Here is a 4533-nt window from a genome sequence, read left to right on the forward strand (position 1 = left end):
TTCACTCAGTTGAACATCTGACTCTTGATTTCGTCCTAGATCGTGATCCCAGTGTCATGGGATCAAGCACCACATCTGGGCTGAGCGTGGAGCCTGCTTAAGATTCTGCCTCTCTCTGTCTCTCACACACACTCTCTAAAAAGATAAAGGTTACTAAAAACAATAAAAGCCACTGGTCAATATTCAAGGCTAGGGCATAACTCCTTACTCTGAATACTGACTAAAAGGAGAGATATCCTTCTTTGTAAAAGGTAATCATCAGACAACAAATCAGAAGAAATGATAGCCTGGAAAAATCACAAGTTTGCAACCTCTAAGGAAATCACGGATCTGAGCTGCTAAGCCCATCTCGCTGGTACGACCTGAAACCACCTGACAAGACAAACCAGACCCCGCGCCTGGTGCCGGACGAGGTCAAGAGCATACAACACGACCCGTAAAAATCTTCTTGCCTGAAAAATGCAACTGGGACCCAGTGGCCAAGGAGGGGGTCGGGGGAGGCAGGGGTCCACCCGTGTGCAGGCGACAGAGAATTTTAAACCAATAATAAAACCAACACAAAGTCAGTTTGCTTTTTATTATCACCGGGCACCGGCCGCCCTGAGCGACGTCAGTGATATAATTCCTCTTCCTCCAGGAGATCTGTCCCCAGTGGTTCTCCAGCCTTCACACACCTCTGCCTGAATAACAGCTTACAGAAAATATGGAACAGGGAGGAATAAGTCACCTGACATCATAAGGCAGCATTCATCGCAGTCCGGAAGACGGAGAATTCTACGGGGCAGACGGCCAGGGGTCTCTAAGTGGGGGAGGGAAAGGAATGGAGGGGTCCAAGGAGACAACCGATGAGTGAATATGCAGGCCTCAGGGGGCGCCGATTGGACAAACCAAGCTGGTTAAAGACCATCCGGTACAGGTCATGAAGTTAACACGCGCTAGGCGCGACAGTGACCTGACGGCTGCGTCTTACACGCGAACATATCAAACCAGTTCAAAATGACCCAGATTCGTTCTGACCCAAATGTCACGGCCTCTAGGATCGGCTTCAAAATTCTCCAGCAAACAAATGAACGCCAGCGAAAGTGGGCGGAACCGAGCGAACAAGATGGGCCGTGACTTGGGTGATGGATACACAGGGATTCCTCACAATCCTGTCCCTTTCTTTCTGGCTCCTGTTTTCTCATAAGCAAAGAGAAGCAACGTACGTACAGGAGTAAGCACCGTGGTGTCCTCGCTGCCGTCATCACCGTCAGACCCCGGGCCGGGGCTCCGATGCGAAGCAAGCGGCATTTAATTGGGAGGAAGCGGCAAGAGCCAGCTCAGGTGTGGCCCGGTGGTCACCCCGGGGAGCTGAAGAAAATATCACCGCAAACAGGTGGCACATGATCTAGGCACAGGGCTGGCGTCAGGAGCTAAGGCAACAGTCGGACATCCTTGGGGACGGCCACGTGGTCTCAGGCCTCAGGTCACAGGGGGACCCAGGGGGCTAGGGACAAAACAAGGGGCTGGTAATAGTGGGGAGAGCCTCCCTCCACGGGACCGTGACACGAGTCATAAACACATCATCACCAACTCAGGTTACAAGGGGGCCCTGAGCTCAGGAACAGGGGGTGGGTTCCAGGGTCTGGATCCAGGTTTGGTTTGGGGGGGGGGGGGGTCCCTGCAGTGAAGCCCAAAGTGGGGCTAAGCTCTAGGCATCCCCCCACCCGGGACACGACCGCGCAGCCCCAGAGGCCCGGGCACGGGGGGAGCCCACGGAGGGGGCGGCCTGAATACCGATGGTTCTTGCCCGGAGACTGCAAAGGGGCCTAAAGGCAGGTCTGTGTCGCCCAGCGCTGGGCAGGACGGCCAGCACCAAAGACACCCCCGCCCCCCAGGCGCATGCTTGCCAACTGCAGGCGTATTTCAAAAGCAGTGTTAAGGGGCCACCCGCTGCTTGGTTGCTCCAGCTTGAGTGATGGTTAGGGAGCGGGGTTCCTGTCACACCGCCCTCCATCCGCCCATCTCCCTCTCTTTTCTCACCCCTCCCGTCTGCCATCTGTATCTAAGAATGTGCGTGCGTTGGGGCGCCTGGGTGGCGCAGTTGGTTAAGCGTCCGACTTCAGCCAGGTCACGATCTCGCGGTCCGTGAGTTCGAGCCCCGCGTCAGGCTCTGGGCTGATGGCTCAGAGCCTGGAGCCTGTTTCCGATTCTGTGTCTCCCTCTCTCTCTGCCCCTCCCCCATTCATGCTCTGTCTCTCTCTGTCCCAAAAATAAATAAACGTTGAAAAAAAAAAAACAATTAAAAAAAAAAAAGAATGTGCGTGCGTGTATGTGTGTGTGTATGTGTGCGTGCCTGCACACGTGTGTGGGTGTGTGTGTGCACGCTCATGTTCAATGCGCTTGTGCGTGGTGCGTGCTCCTGTGCGTGTGTGCCATGCGTGCGTGCACGTGTATGGGCGTGCGTGTGCCATGTGCTTGTGTGTGCGTGCACACTCGTGTGCATGCTGTGTGCGCGTGCGCACTCGTGTGCATCCTGTGTGCGCGCACTTATGTGCATGTGTGTGCGTGTGCATGCTGTGCGCGCGTGCACACTCGTGTGCATGTGTGAGTGTGCTTGTGTGTGCATGCTGCGTGCGTGCACACTCGTGTGCATGCTGTGTGTGCGCACTTATGTGCATGTGTGTGCGTGTGCGTGCTGTGTGCACGTGCACACTCGTGTGCATGCGTGCGTGTGCTTGTGCGTGCATGCTGCGTGCATGCACACTCGTGTGCGTGCTGTGTGTGCTTGTGTGTGCACGCGTGTGTGCTTGCATGTGTGTGCATGCACGCGTGCGTGTGTGTGGTCATGCGTGTGTGTGCATGCACGCTCACATTGCTGTTGTGTGTGTGTGCACTTAGGCACGTGCACGTGTCTGCGTGAAGGTGTGTGTCAGAGTCAGGGGAGGTAGCATGTCGGTCTCACACGCCCTCTTCTTTCACCGTCCTGACCTTTTTATCCCCATCCCCACTTCTGTGCCTTCAACTGTGTGAAAAGACCCTGCTGTCCCCTTCGAGAACCTTCCTGGTCCGGGCTTTGCCTGGGGTGGGAGCGGGTCAGGAAGCAGCGTATCTTGAGCTCACTGCTGAGGCTGAACCAGGGAGGAAAGGAGGGACCGGTGGGCTGGCCCAAGTGACACTCCTGTCCCCCGAGGTCCTGACCCCCCACCCCCGCGCCCCCGGCCCTGCCCCCGCTCCCCGTGCAGGGCTGATGCCCTCCTCCGAGGAGGGCTTTTACGCTGTCCCTCCAGCCCAACAGCAGGGCGGGTGTCAGGAGCTGCCTGCCGTGTGAACGAAAGCCCACTTAGGAACCGCATCCTGCCGTCTCTCCCCCGCCCCCCGCACCCCAGCTGCCTGCACGGGCCAGCGAGGTCCTCTTCTTGGGGACAGAGGTGACCTTGCCCCAGCCTCTGCGGAACCCTCCCCCCCCCACCCCCTTAGCCCTCTCAGGATCATTCTGAGACACCTCGGCGTCTTCACTCCATGGAGACGCTTTAATTCGTTCCAGAGCTGCTAATTAAAGGGAGAGCTGCCGCGCGCGGGTGGGGGGCTGGGGGGGCGGGGCGGGGCGGAGGGGACTCCCAGAAAGCTGGGGTCCGGGTGCTGTGTGAGCCGCGGCCGGGCTGTGCTGGGGGGGGGGGGTGGTTAGGGACATGCCACGAGACGCAGCTCCAAAGACCCCTCTGATGCTCACGTGTGGCTGTTTGGTTGTCCTGATGAGAAGACACCCGAGCCTCATCATGACTGGCGGGCCAGCTCGCAGACAAGTGACGGACCCACTCCAGAGCTGGGGCGCACCGCGCTCTCTGTCCAGAGGACTGATGGACGTCTCCACGGAGATGCTTTCAGACTTCCATGCGGATTGAAGGATGGCCCCAGGGGACAGTGAAAGGCCAGTGGGGGCCCGGCTGTGGCCCCAGTGGCATTAATTGACCTTTTAAGACCCTGGTAGCTTTGGGCCCCTCTGCTCGCCAGCCCCGTGAGAGTCCCCAGCTTACACCTGCAGACTCACCCCAGCCTCGCAGCCTGCCCGGTTGGGGCGGGGGGGGGGGACATGCAGAAGGGGCTTTGGCGAGAGAAGGGGCTGGAACTGAGGAGGGGACACAGAAAGGGGTGGGGGAACCCGGGAAGGTGTCTCTGGTCACTTGGGCGGGGGCTCGCCCGGAAACGCAAGGCCCCCCCGAGAACGTTCCCGAGGCCCCGGGACCTGCCCTCCTTCTCTGCCCACCTCCCTCGGGAAGGCCAACCTTCCAGCGAGCCGTGCCCACCCCCCCACACACCCCTATTCCCTGGCAGGAGCACCTGTATGGAGACCTGGAGTGAGTCACGGCCCCTCTGGGCTGGTTGGGGGGTTGGGTGGAATAAGGTAACGGATCCCCTTGCAGGGCAGAGGGCCTGGCCCGGACGTGCCGCGACCTCCTCCCTGCCCCCAGGGGTGCCCGCACGGCCCTCCCCAGCCAGCCACCTTCCCTGCTCCCCCAGACACCTGGCTGGCCTGGCAGTGCCCTTCACGCC

At 59.2% G+C, this 4533-nt stretch overlaps 1 long non-coding RNA gene across 2 annotated transcripts; it reads right to left on the reverse strand.

Annotated features, from left to right (window-relative positions):
* Window positions 1–562: 562 nt before the first annotated feature.
* On the reverse strand, window positions 563–4212 carry LOC123586531. Of its 2 annotated transcripts, none has more exons than XR_006706856.1 (2): window positions 3713–4212; window positions 563–1486 (listed from the first exon to the last, which is right to left on the reverse strand). It is a non-coding gene; the product is annotated as an uncharacterized LOC123586531 (long non-coding RNA). The 2 variants fall into 2 exon arrangements; XR_006706857.1 differs by lacking the exon at window positions 3713–4212 and adding an exon at window positions 2971–3130.
* Between the last annotated feature and the right edge of the window lie 321 nt (window positions 4213–4533).

The sequence above is a fragment of the Leopardus geoffroyi genome, chromosome C3 (genome assembly GCF_018350155.1).
Source record: "Leopardus geoffroyi isolate Oge1 chromosome C3, O.geoffroyi_Oge1_pat1.0, whole genome shotgun sequence".
NCBI classification, from domain to species: domain Eukaryota; kingdom Metazoa; phylum Chordata; class Mammalia; order Carnivora; family Felidae; genus Leopardus; species Leopardus geoffroyi.